The sequence below is a fragment of the Sphaerodactylus townsendi genome, linkage group LG06 (assembly GCF_021028975.2).
Source record: "Sphaerodactylus townsendi isolate TG3544 linkage group LG06, MPM_Stown_v2.3, whole genome shotgun sequence".
Taxonomy (NCBI): Eukaryota; Metazoa; Chordata; class Lepidosauria; order Squamata; family Sphaerodactylidae; genus Sphaerodactylus; species Sphaerodactylus townsendi.
The window spans coordinates 132015952-132034439 of record NC_059430.1 but is presented as its reverse complement, the minus strand read 5'-3'; positions in this window follow the sequence as shown (position 1 = coordinate 132034439).

Genomic DNA, 18488 nt, shown 5'->3' with positions numbered 1-18488 from the left:
GTATAATGATGGAGAGCAGCCCATCACAGCCCATTGCTCAGCTTCTGGTTTTGCTCCGGGAAGGCTCAGTCACCAGGGACCCACCAGCCCCACAGGGCTTATTAATTCACTTCACGTGTACTCCCCTTTTCTACCCAAATAGAGACCCAAAGTGATTTACTTCATTCTCCCTTCATTTGGTCCTCACAACACCGTGCAGCTGAGAGTAAGCAGCAGACCCAAGTTCCACAGCAAGAATGAACATCTGACTCCAGGGCTTGCGAGCTCCAGGTTGGGAAATCCCTGGAGATTTGGGGGTAGAAGTGGGGAGGGGGAGGTTTGGGGAGGGGGACCTCTGTGCGAACCTTTTTGAGACCGAGTGCCCAAATTGCAACCCAAAGCCCACTTATTTATCACAAAGTGCCAACTTGGCAATTTAACCTGAATGCTGAGGTTTTAGTTTAGAAAAAAACAGTTGGCTCCCTCTTCCTCCGCCCCACTCTCTCGAGCAGGGGCCAGCCTGCTCTAGCCTCCAGCAAGTCCCATGCGCACCGCTCTGTGCCTCTCTAGCATCTCTGCCTCCTCTGTGCCCCCCCTCCCGTTGGGCAGCAGCCACCCAGAGCACAGGCACCAGGCCCGTTGTGCTCAGTGGCCCAGGCCAGCCTAGATGTGTGTGTGTGTGTGGGGGGGTGATTTTCCACCCCCCACATGACAAACTCTGTGTGTGTGTGCCCACAGACATTTTTTCAAAAAGAAAATTAAAGGAGTCATAAGAACATAAGAACATAAGAACAAGCCAGCTGGATCAGACCAGAGTCCATCTAGACCAGCTCTCTGCTACTCGCAGTGGCCCACCAGGTGCCTTTGGGAGCTCACATGCAGGAGGTGAAAGCAATGGCCTTCTGCTGCTGCTCCTGAGCACCTGGTCTGCTAAGGCATCTGCAATCTGAGATCAAGGAGGATCAAGATTGGTAGCCATAAATCGACTTCTCCATAAATCTGTCCAATCCCTTTTTAAAGCTATCCAGGTTAGTGGCCATCACCACCTCCTGAGGCAGCATATTCCAAACACCAATCACACGTTGTGTGAAGAAGTGTTTCCTTTTATTAGTCCTAATTCTTCCCCCCAGCATTTTCAATGAATGCCCCCTGGTTCTAGTATTGTGAGAAAGAGAGAAAAATTTCTCTCTGTCCACATTTTCTACCCCATGCATAATTTTATAGACTTCAATCATATCCCCCCTCAGACGTCTCCTCTCCAAACTAAAGAGTCCCAAACGCTGCAGCCTCTCCTCATAAGGAAGGTGCTCCAGTCCTTCAATCATCCTCGTTGCCCTTCTCCGCACCTTTTCTATCTCTTTGATATCCTTTTTGAGATGTGGCGACCAGAACTGAACACAGTCCTCCAAGTGCGGTCGCACCACGGCTTTATATAAGGGCATGACAATCCTTGCAGTTTTATTATCAACTCCTTTCCTAATTATCCCCAGCATAGAGTTTGCCTTTTTCACAGCTGCCATGCATTGAGTTGACATTCCCATGGAACTATCCACTAAAACGCCCAAATCCATTTCCTGGTCTGTGACTGATAGCACTGACCCCTGTAGCGTGTATGTGAAGTTTGGTCATTCCTGAAACCAATTTTCTTCCAGTTAGGAATAAAACTATTGAGAGAGCCTGTAGAGAAAGTAGAGAATCTATCATTTTACATTTCTTTTTGGGGTAGCAATTCATGTCAGGTGCTACCATGTTTTAACTTTGTTAAAGGTTATATTCCAAACAAAATTGAAATGGAGCATTAACAGATGTTAGCATCCTTCACGTTTTAACCTGATGAGCAGCTGAATGTAATCAGCCAAAGTCTAGAAGAAACTAGCAATATTGCCGGACTTCTCATAAGGCAGCATCTTGAAGTGCTGCAATTCTAGATTGGATTCATCGTAATTTATGTATGTGCTATCACAGGGATGTCAAACTCGCGGCCCTCCAGATGTTCATGAACTACAATTCCCATCAGTCCTTCCCAACATGAGCATTGGCTATACTGGCAAGGGCTGATGGGAACTGTAGTTCATGAACATCTGGAGGGCCACAAGTTTGACACCTGTGTGCTATCAAGTTGCAACTGCCTTTCAGTGAGTGCAGTCAGGGCCTTTCAAGGCAAGAGGAAAGCCAAGATGGTTTGCCATTGCCTCTCCAGAACCTTTCTTGGTGGTCTTCCATCCGAGGACTGACCCTGCTTAGCTTTTGAAGCCTCTTGGGATTTGGTCTTTTCCATACCACCTTCCCTCTTGCATTGCAGTTTAACCTACCTGTAATTTAAAACTTCAACCTATTTTGCGCTGATTTTTTGGATGCTGTTGAGTTTGGCCTCCTGCCATCCAGATATTCACAATGATAATCTCTCAGATGCAGAAACGGCCAAACAATCATAGAATGTCCTCTGTTTTGTCATTGGGCTTAGCAGATGGAAGCAATGGCATATGCTTACTGAAGAAAACTCATCTTCATGGTTTATCTTCTCAATACCAATCATCATCATCATCATTGACATAGCAGTCCCTGGTGACAGCAGGGTCATTGAAAAAGAACATGAGAACGTCACTAGATACCATGATTTGAAAGTCAAGCTTCAGCGACTATAGCAGAAACCAGCTGAGAATTCGATCCCAGTGTGGTAATCAGCTTGCGCTGGGCATGCCATCCACAAAGAAAACTACTAGAGGGCAGCAATTGAAACATCTTCGAATTGACAAAATTAACATCTGTCAAATTCAGAAGGCAGCCCTGCTGGGATCTGCACGAATACTACGCCGATACATTACAACTTCCTAGGCCTCTGGGTGAGGCTCGAATTGTAATGAAGGCCAACAATCAGCTAAAGATCTGGCAGCTGTGAAATCTACAATAATAATAATAATAATAACAACAACAACTACTACTACTACTACTACTACTACTACTACTACTACTACTACTACTACTACTACTACTACCATCTGCCTGTGACAAAGAACTGGTGGAATCACAAACCTGAAAAGGTAACTGAAAATGAACACATAAAACTACACAGGGACTTCCGAATTCAGACTGACAACGTTTTGGAACACAATACTCCTGACCTCACGATTGTGGAAAAAAAGAAAGTGTGGATAGTCGATGTTGCAATTCCTGGTGACAGAAGGATTGATGAGAAGCAACTGGAAAAACTTACATGATACGAGGATTTAAGGATTGAACTACAAAGACTCTGGCACAAACCAGCAAAGGTGGTCCCAGTGGTGATCGGCACACTGGGTGCAGTGCCTAAAGATCTTGAACGGCACTTAAAAACAATCGGCGCGGACAAAATCACCATTTGTCAGCTGCAAAAGGCCACCCTACTCGGCTCTGCACGCTTTATTCGTCGATACATCACACAGTCCTAGCTGCTTGGGAAGTGTCCGACGTGTGATGTAATACAAAATCCAGCATATTGAACTTGTTTGCTGTGTATAACTGTTTTATATCAATATAATAATAATAATAATAATAATAATAATAATAATAATAATAATAATAATAATAATAATAATAATAAATCGAGCACTGCATCCAAGAAGTGATGTAGACAGACTCTACCTAGCAAGGTCAGAAGGAGGAAGAGGACTGCTCCACATCAAGCAATCAGTAGAGGAAGAGAAAAGAGGCCTGAAAGAATACATCCAAGAAAGTCAAGAGCCAGCATTGAAAGAAGTCCACAAGGCTGAGATGCTGAAAGCCAAAGAATCAAAAGAGTATAGAGTCCAACAGTTTAAAAAACACAGAAAGGAGCAGTGGCTAAACAAGCCACTCCATGGGCAGTACTTTAAGAACATTGAAGGGAAGGTTGACAGCAAGGAGAAAACATGGGAGTGGCTCAGAAGGGAACTCTAAAAGAAGGGAAACTGAAGAGGAGCTGATTTTTGCTGCCCAGGAGCAAGCATTACTGGACAAATGCAATAAGAAGACCACCGGTCGAAAGGTCTTACAATGACCCAAGTGCCGTCTCTGCAAAGGGGGGTGATGAAACTGTGGAGCACATCATCTGCTGTTGTAAGAAAATAAGCCCAAACTGACTATCTTGAACGTCACAATGGAAGCTAGCAGCAATGGTGCACTGGAACCTTTGCAAAAGTACGGACCCCTGCCCTGTAGCAAGACCTGGGTACACGAGCACAAATAGCCAGAGAAGACCACAGAAATGAAGAAACAAAATACTCTGGGACTTTAGGAATACAAACAGACCAGACACCCTGGCACACAACACCCCAGACATGTAACAGTGATAGAGAAAAAAGAAACATGTTTTGGATCATAGATGTTTGCTGTGTCCAGTTGACAGCAAGGGAGTAGAGGGACAAAGAGCTGGAAAGATCACAAAATACAAGGACCTACAAATTGAAGTTGAACGATTGTGGCAGAAAAGAACAACAGTAATCCCACTAGTAGTCGGTGCTCTAGGAGGAATCCCAAGAAATCTTGAAAAACATCTGGAAAGCCTAAACTTGGACAGAACATCAGTCCACATGCTGCAGAAAGCAGCACTTCTAGGAACTGCACACATTCTACGCAAATACCTCTAATATCCTAGGTCCTTGGGAAGGACTCGATATTCAGAGATGAATTCCAGACACTTGTGCTGTGTTGTTATGTGTATAATAATAATAATAATAATAACGTTGCAAGTTCTATTTCGTTATCAAATATCACAATTATTCTTCTAAGATTTTTGGACTATTTTTACACATCAAGCATCTTAGTATATCCATTGCAAATTTCATTTTTAAAATGTTCTAATTTTTTGCATTATTTTCTTTCCAATTTTTATAACTTTTCTGCGCATCTCCCAGATATGGTAAAATGAGCCATCCGTTTCTTTACACCTCAAGCATTTCCCTTTGTAATTCTTATCCATCTGCTCGATATCCTTTGATGTACCACTGATGAAACACCCAGAACCAATTTCCTCTTAATATTTGGCTGGCTGTGAATTTTATAGCTTTTGTCCATGAGGCTTCCCTCCAAATTTGCTGCCATCCAACCAGGCATGTTTTCACTTGAGCAAAGAACTTATTTTTGTTTTCTGGGTAAGTCAGCAAGATTATGAGCTGTGAACATCAATGCAGGTGACGCACCTGGCTGGTTTGTTTGCAGCCGGTCTCCTTGGAGAATGTTTCTCTGTGTTACACAATCGCAGGCCAGCCAAGCAAACTGTCACAAAGCTTCAAGGTTTTATGGGGCTGCAGGAATGTTTGTGTGAGTTCAAAATAGGCCTGGGCTGCTCCAGGATTCGCCCTTAACTTAAAAAAAGGGAATCTCCACCCCTCCTCTCTCTGTGTATGTGAGCATGCCCGCATTTACAACAAGGAACAGACTCTGCATAGCCCAGCCAAGTGGCTGTCAGCATTCTTTAGCAATTCTCCTCCCTCCCCCACTTAAAAATAAATAAATTACACAGATCAGGAAATTCCTAACTGGGAACAGCTGAAATTCTGTTTTCGTGGAAGAACCGAAGACAGCGTAGCACAGAGAAGATGGGAATCCACCGTCCTGATTTCCAGGGTTCTGGGAAGAGCCCGAGTACGCGGGGGAAGCGGGAAAAGGATCAGCCCCGGCAGAAGTCAGTTTTACACCCTGCTCAGCAAACCTCGGTATAGCAACGTGCAGAAAGTTTAATCATGTACAGAGGTGGAAAATATATCAACAAATTATCCATTCACACATACACCACATTCATACCTACAAGCTCCCATACAGTTTATACCTCTCTAAAGCATATCTAATTGAAATCTAATTTACTGCAATATGAAGTGTAGCACTTAAACTTGTTACCACAGAGAGGAAATAAGCAGATATAATGATTATTCAACACAAACTAATGCTCTATCCAGTTCTCCCGGAATCTTTCACTGCTGCTAGCACATTTGTTCTTTGGAGAATCAGCCCTAACCAGGCCAGTGAGATCTGGGGGAAGGGATGCCAGAGGCCGCTTGTCAACTCCAGGTTGGGAAATCCCTCAGGGGCCCTCAGTGGAAATCCCTCAGGGGCCCTCAGACAGGGGCCCTCAGTGGAACATACGTGTCATCCAGCACACCCTTTAGAGCAGCCTTTTTCTCCAGATGTCTTTGGAATCTGCAGGCCCTCTGAAACTATTTTCATGGAGATCAACAGTAATTCCAGGAGATCTCTAGGCCACACCTGGGGGTTGGCATCCTAGGGCAGTGGTGGCGAACCTTTGGCACTCCAGATGTTATGGACTACAATTCCCATCAGCCCCTGCCAGCATGGCCAATTGGCCATGCTGGCAGGAACTGATGAAATTGTAATCCACTGTATCTGGAGATATAAAGAGTCGCCTCCTCGGTCCCAACCTAGGGTCTATTTATGGCATTTCAGAGATACAGTAGAATTGTTTCCTTTAATGATGACTCATGAAGTTCTATGGATGTGTCAGAGAAATGAGTCTTCAGATTAAAAGGGTCATGTGTGTGTGCTTTTAAATTTACTTCATTCATAGCTTGCCTTTCTCCTTGATAGGGACCCCAGTGACTCATATAGTCTTCCTCTCCTTTGTTTTCTCCTGACAATATCCCTGTGAGGTAGCTTAGGCTGAACACCTGTGACTGGCACCAGGCAGCAGCGTGGGGAGTCAAACCTGGGTCTCCCCGATCACAGTCTGCTACCCTGGCCAGGCTCTCTGGAGCAGTTTCACACATGAGTCCGCTTCAAATCTGAGTCTCCTGATTATTATTATTAACATCACAGCTGCCAGTTCTTTAGCTGGTTGTTCGCTTTTCATGACAATTTGAGGCCCACTCAGAGGCCTAGAACCTTTGGCACTCCAGATGTTATGGACTACAATTCCCATCAGCCCCTGCCAGCATGGCCAATTGGCCGTGCTGGCAGGGGCTGATGGGAATTGTAGTCCATAACATCTGGAGTGCCAAAGGTTCACCACCACAGACCTAGGGTGTTGTAAGGAGCAGCAGTGGTGTAGGAGGTTAAGAGCTCATGTATCTAATCTGGAGGAACCGGGTTTGATTCCCCGCTCTGCAACCTGAGCTGTGGAGGCTTATCTGGGGAATTCAAGATTAGCCTGTACACACCTCCCACCTGCGCCAGCTGGGTGACCTTGGAGCTGAGTCACAGCTTCTCGGAGCTCTCTCAGCCCCACCCACCTCACAGGGTGTTTGTTGTGAGGGGGGAAGGGCAAGGAGATTGTAAGCCCCTTTGAGTCTCCTGCAGGAGAGAAAGGGGGATATAAAGCCAAACTCCTCCCCCTCCTCCCCCCTCCTCCTCCTCCTCTTCTCCTCCTCCTCCTCCTCCTCCTCTTCTTCTTCTTCTTCTTCTTCTTCTAGCAGCGTCTGTTTGGCACACAGTTAAAGGGGCAAGGCAGTAGGTGATACGAAACGCCCTGGAGAGCAGCTGCCAGCCTGAGTAGACAATACTGACTCAGATGGACCAACGGTCTGATGGAGTAGAAGGCAGATTCACACGTGTCAGGAGGGATGGGGCTCAGTTGCTGAGCACCAGTTGGGCATGCAGAAGGTTCCTGGTTCCATCCCTGGCATCTCCAGGTAAAGGGCCAGGCAGCGGGCGAGGTAAAGACCTCCGCCTGAGACCCAGGAGAGCTGCTGCCAGTCAGAGCAGACAATACTGACATTGATGGGCCAGTGGTCTGATTCAGTGTAAGACGGCTTCATGCGTGTGACCCTTGTGCTTTCTGAAGAGCCAGTGTTTCTAGGTCAAGTTTGCAGACCCCAAAGGGTGTCAGCAAGAAAGTTCTGGTTGAGAGAGAGGCTCTGCAAGCCGATGGTGCTGAGATCTTGTGGAGTGGGTCAAATAAGAGGCCTCTCACCCCCATCTCCTCTGCCCGCCCGCCCCCCCCCCTCCCGCCCCCACTTAGCTCTGGGCTAAGGCTTCGTGTCTGGTGCAGGGAAGAGATTCTGGCAACTGAGATATTTAGATGGGGGCACTGAAGAAGAAGAAGAGTTTGGATTTATATCCCCCCTTTCTCTCCTGTAGGAGACTCAAAGGGCTGACAATCTCCTTGCCCTTCGCCCCTCACAACAAACACCCTGTGAAGTGGGTGTGGCTGAGAGAGCTCAGAAGAACTGTGACTAGCCCAAGGTCACCCAGCTGGCGTGTGTGGGAGTGCCCAGGCTGATCTGAATTCCCCAGAGAAGCCTCCACAGCTCAGGCGGCAGAGCGGGGAATCAAACCCGGTTCCTCCAGATTAGATACACGAGCTCTTAACTTCCTACGCCACTGCGGCTCCTCCTGAAAGAGGCTTGGGCAGTTCATTTGCTTTCTAGCAGAGGGCTGACTGCAGAGATTCTCCCCCGCAATGCTCGAGTGCTTCTGAGCATGAGCAGAATCCCCTTCCTTCACCAATCTGTTATTACAAGCAGAACTCCAACATCTCCACTGTGAAACAGTTGCTGTGTGCCTGCATTAAAACATGAATCTCTAAGCCTCCTATGGGGATAATAATTCTGCTCTACTTTACAGGATGGTTGTGTGGAATAATAATGGGGGAAAGGAGCCTTCTTACACCTTAGGGATGAAAAGGCGTTTGGGGGCCAGAAGGCTTCATCATCATTAGATGCACTGAGTGTCTCTTCACATTGGCTGGCGCACTCCGATTGGCTGGGAGCAATCGCGTCACTGCTATGGTGGGAATCTGAAAAAGAACTCAGTCGCGCGAAATTCCCCACCAATCCAGAATGTAAACATGTCCTGGCAAAAATTGCACAAGCAACCGGGTACAGGAGGAATGCAGGGTAAGGGGTGGGGGGAGCGACAGAGCCAGAACTGAACTGTGGCCCAGTGGGGAAAACGGGAGGAAACCACGACATTTCCAGTCACTCTTCTGGAACTAACTGAAAGTGGGGAATCGACCTTAGAAGACAAATAAAGCAATAACTAAAAATAGAACATGTTCCTAACCCTGTTGCTCCACCGGGGCTGCCAGTTCCGGGTTGGGAAATTCCTGGGGGTTTGGGGGTGGAGGGGTTTGGGGAGAGGAGAGACCCCAGTGGGTGCCATGCCAGAGAGCCTACCCTCCAAAACAGCCACCCTCTCCAAAAGAACTGGTCTCTGCCACCGGAAGATCAGTTGGGTTCCCAGGAGACCTTTCGAATCAAGAAGCAGGCTCTGATTTGGGCTGGTGCAGACGACAAGCATCTTGGTTCTCCTAGTCACAGCTTCTCGGAGCTCTCTCAGCCCCACCTACCTCCCAGGGTGTTTGTTGTGAGGGGGGAAGGGCAAGGAGATTGTCAGCCCCTTTGAGTCTCCTGCAGCAGAGAAAGGGGGGATATAAATCCAAACTCCTCCTCCTCCTCCTCCTCCTCCTCCTCCGCCTCTTCTTCTTCTTCTTCTTCTTCTTCATCTAGTCAACAGGGACAGATCTGGCTCCCCATTGGTGAATCGGCTGCCAGTTATTCCTTGTAAGGCAAAGGCCGAGTGCTGTGCTTCCGGGCTGTCCTTGGGAAAACAAACTGGACCTGGCTGGCCTCCCCTGGCCTTGTTTGCACACCTGAGAGCCCGGTCGTTTCCTGGCTCAGCAGCTGGAGCAGCTGACACCCACGCAAGTCTCTGGCAGCCACAGCAAGGCGAGACTTTAACACCTCTCTCCACCTTCAGCAGGCCCTGCGCTTGGCTCCAAGGGACTTCCTGAGCTCCAGAGATCCCTTCCCTCTCCACAGCCAGCTACCGTGGTGCCAGTCCAAGTCCCAGCCTCCTCCGACCTCCCTGCTGGCTCCCTGGCTCCCATAAGTGGGGGGGGGGGGCCCGCAGGGAGCCAGGGGGATGGGGACTGGAAGGCAGTCATGCCCCTAGGCGCGGTTCAGCGCTGAGCCTTTGAGTTGTCAGCTTTGGGGGGCTGGCCTTTTGGAAAGGCAAAAGGATTCCAGGGATCCGGCCTCTTGCAATGGCAGACAGGGGATCTGTGAAACCTTGCTTACGGCGGGAAAGACTCTGTGGGAAAGTCGCCCACTCATTCCGAGTGCATGCAGGGTGGGTGCCTTTCTGTGTGTCCTGAGGAGGGCGGGTGCTTGATCTTCTCTCCCCACTTGGGGAAGACCCTGCTCGTGCATTGCCTGCCTGCACCACAGGAAGCCCTTGGGACAGATGGCTTTTACAACAGTGGACAGTCTTGGGAAATGTACATATGATCGGAGAAGGAAAAGGGAAAACAAACATCTGTACTAGGGTCTTTTTTGAAATGTTGCACCGATCTGGACAAGGCTGCTCTGCTCACCAAGGGCCGTTCATCCCAAACCAGCAAAGTTTTTGAAAGCAGAGCTGAGCTGCAGGATCCAGAAGGCAGGAGCTGAGCACCCAGCAAGAGGCGAGGAATTCCAGATCAGTCACTTGGTCATGAAAACCAGACATCGCCGGGGAGGCCCTGAAATGGAATGGGCTGAGGTTCTGAGGAATGATGGACTTACTTCATTTTGACCAAAACAAACAAAATGAATTTCAAACAGAGATAAATGTAAGATACTACACTCAGGCAGAAAAAAAATGGCATGCACACATATAGGATGGATGACACCTGGCTTGACAACGCTACATGCGAAAGGGATCTGGGAGTCTTAGTAGACCACAAACTGAACATGAGTCAGCAGTGTGATACGGCAGCCAAGAAAGCCAATGCGATTCTGGGCTGTATCAGTAAGAGTGTAGTGTCTAAATCAAGGGATGTAATTGTATCTCTCTATTCTGCATTGGTCAGACCTCACCTGGAATATTGTGTGCAGTTCTGGGCACTGCAATTCAGGAAAGATATTGACAAGCTGGAACAAGTCCAGAGGAGGGCAATCAAAATGGTCAAAGGTCTGGAATCCATGCCCTGCGAGGAGAGACTTAGGGAGCTGGGGAGGTTTAGTGTGGAGAAGAAAAGGTGAAGAGGTGACATGATAGCCATGTTTAGATATTTGAAAGGATGTCATGTCGGTGAGGGAGCAAGCTTGTTTTCTGCAACTCCAGAGACTAGGACCAGGAGTAATGGGTTCATGGTGCAGGAAAAGGGATTCCACCTAAACATCAGGAAAAACTTCCTGACTGACAGGGCTGTTTGACAGTGGAATTCACTACCTCAGAGAGTGGTGGAGTCTCCTTCTTTGGATGTTTTTAAACAGAGACTGGATGGCCACCTGTCAAGAGTGCTTTGATTATGTGTTCTTGCATTGCAGGGGGTTGGACTTGATGACCCTTGGGGTCTCTTCCAACTCTATGATTCTATGATACCCTGCCTTCCTTACGCCAAACAGCCCAATTCTCCCCTGTCTGTGCCAACACACAGCTTTAAACCTGAGCAGGGACCTATCCCCTAAAGACACAAGGGAGTCCCTTCTGATACTGCCGGTCTGTAATACGAACCAGTCGTTCTTTGCGGATGGCTTTGCACTGCGAGGGGAACAAAGCGTCCCCAAACACTTCTGAGCAAACCTCTCCCCACCCCCTGTACTTTATCCTTTTTATCATGGGACCAGTTAATTCGAGGCCAGTGGTTTTGACAAGAGCGGAGAGGAAGCTGAGCTGTGGGCAAGAGCAGCAGACTGGGTCGCTGTTGTCAAGGGCCACGTGACCTTTGTGGTCTGCAGCAAGAGGCTCAGGTGACCCAGCCCCAGGTGGGTGTGTGGCGGAACGTGTGGAGTCCAGAGCCAGAAGCGTCACCACTTCTGTGGGGGAGCCAAGAATAGCACATCCAGCCGGGCAGCCGGAGAGGGGGGCTGGCCAGAGTTTAATTATAGCCTTCTGAGAGTGGAAAACAGCTTTGCAGAGCTGAGACACCCAAAGGGACTGAGGGATGCGTGCGAGGTCTCCGTGGCTGTGATTTTAATTCTGCGCTGCAGTGGGGGGGAAAGCTTGGTCATTTGTGTGTGTGTGTGTGTGCGTGTGCGCACGTGTGTGTTTAAACACTTTCCATGTTCTGATTTTAACCCTTCTTCACTTCTTTCTTGGCCCTCATCAGATAAGGGGAGAACGTTTCTAGAAGAAGTTGGGCCTGATCCAGTTGGGAGTGGAGCCCCACTGAAAAGCAGGAGGGCTGAGCCAGAGCATTCTTGCCCCTCTGGCGTTCGCAGGATCCTCAGAAGGTGCACAGGCATTTCTTACCCCTCAGTGCCTCGAGCCAGGGTCCCCAGCCTTATTGACCCTATGGGCATCTTTGCAATTCGGACACAGTGGATGGGCCCAGCCACAAAGCAGCTGGGACAAAATGGCTGCTGCATAAGGATTCCAACCTCCAGGTGCGGCCTGGAGATCTCCTGCTATTAAAATTCATCTCCAGACAACAGAGATCAGCCCCACTGGAGAAAATGGCTGTTCGGAGGGTGGGTTCTATGGCATTATCCCCTGCCCAGGCCCCACCCCTCAGGCCCCTCCCTTCGCCCCCCAAATCTCCAGGTCCTTCTTTCCTGGTCCTGGCAACCCCACTGCCACCGGAAGTGGAGTCAAACACAAATTGGTTGCCGTGTGGTGTGATGGTGGCAGCAGCTAAAGCAATGTTATAAAAAATAATCATAACCAATAAAATATCTAATGGCCAATAGCTCCACTTGGCCCCTCCCACTTTGCAGCGTCACACTGGGGACCCCGCCCACAGCATCCAGCGGCCCCAGTGGGAGCCCAATGGCTTTGCCTAGGCCCGTGGGGGCGAACCTTTGGCACTCCAGATGTTATGGACTACAATTCCCATCAGCCCCTGCCAGCATGGCCAATTAAACATGCTGGCAAGGGTTTATGGGAATTGTAGTCCATAACATCTGGAGTGCCAAAGGTTCGCCACCACGGGCCTAGAAGAAAGCCAGGCTGAGAAACAGAGGACGCATGTGCAGGTGGAAGAATTCCAATGGGTGGACTTAGGAGGTCCAGGAAAAGCGCTTGGTGCTGAAACGGGGAGAAGTTAGGACTGAGAGCTCCTGGGTTGGCTGGCAACTGCGCTGCAGTTCTTATAGTTCTCAGCCTCAAAGAAATGTTTTTAAACCATGAAGCTCATCTTGTCATCCATCCAACAGTGTGGGCATCATCTGTGCACATGGGCGGGCAGCGGTTGGGGTCTCTCTTGCCAACTCCGCCATGCCAGCAGCCCCGTGACATCCTCTGCAAGGCTGACGAAGATTTGGGGGAGGGGTCCCTTTTTGAACGGCATGGCGTACCCATTTGGCCCTGCCAGATGCCTTTGGTCGGCCTGCCCCAACCTGCCAAACCCACAGAGGGAACATTGCTGCAGGGCTGCCGTGTTCCTAAGTTAAAAGGAGCTGGAGTGATGACGTCCTCAGGTTATGGTTCCTCGTCAGCAATGAGCTTGGTGTCAGGTCTCAAACCTTGAAGCAATAAATGGACTCTGTATTATTGATCAGTAGTGTTTATTGGTAGGCATCGGAGCACCCAGCTTGACAGAGCCAGTTCTGGCGAACTTGGCTTTTGCTATACGCTTTATTCTGATGTTAATCCCCAGTCCCATTTTCCCAAGAAATGTGAGAAACAGTTAGTTTGGAGCTAAGGTCAGCAACAGATAGAGATAGAAGGCCACCCACAGGGCAATGGAAACAATCCCGGTTCCCATGAGACCAAAGTGTCAGGGGAAAGCCTAGTTCTCTACTCAGTGTGCAAAGCCATAAAGCAGGGGTCCCCAAACTTTTTAAACAGGGGGCCAGTTCACTGTCCCTCAGACTGTTGGAGGGCCGGACTAAAAAAAACTATGAACAAATTCCTATGCACAAATGATTGTAAAATGTTTGATTTCACCTTTCAGCCTTTCTGTCATGGTCTATTTTTAGAACAGTGACCAAAGTATGTCAAGTACAGGGTGGGCTCCAAATATTGTTGGGGAGGCTGTGGAATACCTTCCCCTGTAAAAAAAAAAAAGCAGAACTTTCCCAATGAAGCATTCCATCTAACCCAGGATCAGGTATCTTCCTGGGTTCTTTCCTCCCTAGCAGCCAGCGAGCGATTCGCCAGCCTGGCTGATGCCAATGGGAGTGAGGCGGAACAGAAAGCCTGAGAGCAACACATGGAGTAGCTGAGAGGGAAGGGCGGAGCAGGCGTTGCCACATGTAAGGTTTCCAACTCTGGGTCAGAAAATTCATGGAGATTTGGGGGTGCCATCAAGTAACTGCAATCAATGGCCGTTGGGGCTGGTTCCTCCTCTCCCTCAAGCCCCCACTGCACATGAATGGAGCCATCGCCACTATGCCTGGCGGGCCGGATAAATGCCTTCAGGGGGCCACATTTGGCCCCCGGGCCGTAGTATGGGGACCCCTGCCATAAAGTAAAGATCAAGGAAAGAATGCCCCAGAATGGCAGTGGTAACATATAGCAGGCTGGTTACATATATCTGGTAGCAATTACATTGAGCTAGGAATGCATCTCAATCACCTAGATACCATCCCCCTGACACTTGGCAAGCTGCTTCTCGGAGCTGCAAATCACACCTACCCAAAGGTGCAGTCCTGAGATCTGTTTTGCACTTGCAATTGCTTGAGAATTTTGGCAAATTTTCAAATCTCTCAGCTTCAGAAGAAGGGGAGAACCTGCCGTCCGCTGCGGACTCCGTGGAACCCCCTGTTTGAAGAGCTGAATCACGCCAGCTATCAAGAGGCGAGGTAGCAGGATTCAAAGCCGTCATAAGAGTCTCAGGAGCCGTCCCAAACAGCGGCGTTCAGCTTGCCCTCCGCTAAAGGAGAGACTTTACAAAGACACATAAAGAAAGACAAAGGAAGTCAATGTGGTGAAAATAGAAATTGATGCTAGGAACAGTATGTGTAGTGTGACTGTGTGTAGAGGAGAGGTCCCAAAAGAAGGTCCTGAATATCATCACATGCTAGATGGGCGAGTGCTGGTTGGAGGACTGAGGCCCTTTCCACAGAGCACAGGGAGAGCAGGTTGCAGGTGGGACAAAGGGACTCACTCTCCCTCTTGCCCCGTTGCACACCTCCGCTAGGCAGCAACCGGAGCCCGCGGAGGCAATGCGTGCTGCTGTCACGCCTTCACATGGATGCACAGCTTTTCAAAAGGGACTCACCTCTGTAGCCACGAGGGAGGGCAGGCATGGACCCCACAGCCATGCTGACGTCTCGCTCTGCCACGAGACGTCCCTGCAGCCACGAGACGGGGACATTTCAAAACCAAGAACTGCAGCCGAGCACAGCTGCAAAACATGGTTTAAAAGCTTCCCGGGGCAGCTGTTCACACGCGAGCAGCTGCAAAACACACTTAAACAAAAGAATAAGGAATAGCGCAATTCTCAAATAACCCATTTCGGGGGGAATGCGGGACAGCCTCACATTTGGGGAGGGAACCATGCAAAGTTCCTGCCCACAACGGGTTTTATCCCATTGTTATCCTGGGGTTATTGGCCAGAAAGGGCCTGAGTTTAAAAAAAACTTTAAAAATAAGAATAAAACCTTTTGGCAGTATTTGGTGGTTTCTGGAAGACTGCCAAGGAAAACCACAGAGTTGTGGGATAGAGAGACTGTTCTTTGCCAACAGTGTTCTTTGCCAACAGTGAAACTTAAAGGATAGACAAATTTCCGGGTTTAAGATAAAAAAGGAAGGGGAAGGATGATATCATAAAGAAAGATTGTGATAGAGTAGCCAGAGACTACTTAAAGAGAGTTTGGAATGACAAAAGTAGAAAAAGCAAAAAAAAATGCAATTATATAATTATTAAAAGAACTTAAACGAACATGTCTTTAACAAGACCAAAGAATAGCGGTATGAATGGTAATGAAAATACGGACTCTAAAACACTAGAAAAAATGTTAATGACTTATATAGAAAATTGGAACAGTTGCTTAGCTTGACAACATTAGTTCAAGAAGACACAAAAGAAGGTTTTGATAAACGGGAGAGCAGATTTAACAAATTGGAAACAGAGATCTAGGACATAAAGAAAGACTTAGCCCAGCTAAAAAAATTAGAAATAGCTGTGAAGGAAATAAAACAAGATATAAAAGCTTCAAAAGTCCATTTGATAGTCCTGGACAAAAAATCAGAGATTATTAAGAACCAAATAGAAACAATGCTGCACCAATTTGCTCTAATGGAACAGAAACAGTAGGAAAATACCTTGAGAACAAGAGGATGTAAAGAAGACGATAAAGAAGATTTAAGAATGATATTAAATGTTGTACTAGCAAACTTTCTCAGAATGGAAGAGAAAATGGAACAAGAAATTGATAGGACTTATAAACACAAGATTCACTGCAAAAAGAAAACAAACATATAATCATACTTTTTGTGAGGAAAACAATTAGAGATGAAATATTAATGAAGCACTCTGTAGAGATATTTAAGATCAAGGACCAGGAAGTATCGGTTCTAAAAGAAATTCCCATACATATCCTCCACAAAAGAAAAGATTACATGTCTTTTTTGTGGCATAGCTGAGAGACAAAAAAACCCCAAATTTTAGATGAGGTCAACTTGCAAATTTTATAGGCAAACATCAAGTTGGATTTCTACCAGGGAGAAACTGAAAGAGAATATAAGAACTGTGTTAGACATTACAGAACATTTAGAGACCCAAGTAGAAAAGCAGCTTTAATCTTCTAGAATGCTGAAAAGGCTTTTGATAATGTTAGCTGGTTATTCCTGGACCAGATTTTAACTACAATAGGCATTGTGGGAGAATTTAAAAACACAATCAGCTCTATCTGTAAATCCAAAAACACAACAATTTTAATGAAACCAATCATAATCTATTAAATAAATAAAGGTACGAGACAGGGTTGTCCCCTATCCCCTTTGCTATTCATTTCATATTTAGGAACGTTGAATAGAAATTTGGAAACCAATAGAGAATGGCCAAAAATTAAAATAAGAAAACACATCTTCAAATATAAAGCCTATGCAGATGCCTTCATTCTTTTTGTGGAAAACACAATAAAGAATAATCAAATTATACAAAAGCAAATTAGAGAATTCAGAAATTTATCAGTCTTGAAAATAAATAATAAAAAAACTAAAATTCTAACCAAAAATATGTCAGAAAAAGAAATAATTAACTTGATGAAGATCTCAGGATATTATATGGGTATAATATTAGAACAAAAAAATCAAATTATTAGAAAACAATTATTAAGGGAGACCTGGAAATTTCTTTCCTAGGAAGGATAGTGGTGATAAAAAATAATGTCTTACCTACCTCTTTCAGAGTTTGCCAATGTCTTTCCTGAAGAACATTTTTGATCCATGGAAAAAGGATACAACCAAATTTATTTGGAAAAATAACAGAGCCAGAATAAAATATATGATCATGATTGATGAGAAAATGAAGGGAAGATTAGGTCTGCCAGACCCATAAATTTACCATGATGCCAATGCTCTAGTTTTGCTAAAAGATTGGATAACTTTAAGAGATTTAAGATTATTAGCCCTTGATGTTACGACTTATTGTCAGAATCCCCCAAACTGAAACAAACTCATGTATAAGAACAGCAGTTTATTGAGTATTGGCCTCCTGACCAATAACAGGACTCCTGACACTTATTAAGAGGCTGGCATGCATACCTCTGGCCGAATAAAAATAATTTAGAGCAGAAACAATTAAAAAACCATTTAATTAGGAATTTTCTTATTATTCTAGAATAAATATAAGAACAGAGTTTATACAAAAACACTGGAATGTATTTCAAGAATCAAAGAATATTACAAAAATTAGAACTGGCCAACTTATAGGAAAATTTTAATTGGAAAAATTGATATATTGAAAATGAAAGATAGGGAAGAGATTCACAATGGAGAAAATGCTGTCATTGGTATAGTTATATCCAATTAAAAGAGGCTTTAAAGAAAGATCAGATAGAAGGAGGAATACTTATGAAACCTGCTATATTTGAAGAAAAATTATGTAAAGATGAAAAAAGCTAGTTAGTAAAATGTACAAAATACTATCAGAACTGAAAATTGAAACAGAAGTGGTGAAACAGAAGTGGTGAAAGAAACAATGATTAGATGGGCAGCCGACATAAAAAGAAATATTCGTTTAGAGGATTGGACAAAATTTTGGAGGAGAAATGATAACTTTATGTTGTCAATGAATCTGAAAGAAAATAGTCTGAAGATGTTTCACAGATGGTAATATACTCAATCACAAAGAGTGAAAATGAATAAAAATTTAAATTATTATTATTGCTGGAAATGTAATAAAAAACCAGGAACCAGGAACACATGTGGTGGGATTGTCCAAAAATTAACAAATATTGTAAAAAAATAAAATCATTCATGGGAAAAATGTTCAAAGTAAAAATTGAGATGAAACCAGAATTATTTAAGTCAGGTGTGACAGCTGATAAGAAAGTTTTGAAATATGATAAATTATTTCTTTATTTGATAACATTAGCAAGAAAAGAATTAGCACAGAATTTAAAAAAGAAAAAACATACTAATGTTAGAAGAACCCTCAGGGGTCCCAGGGCAGCGTGGGCGTGTCTTTCCAGCCGCCCAGAGCTGCAGAGGAAGGCAAGGTAAGTCCC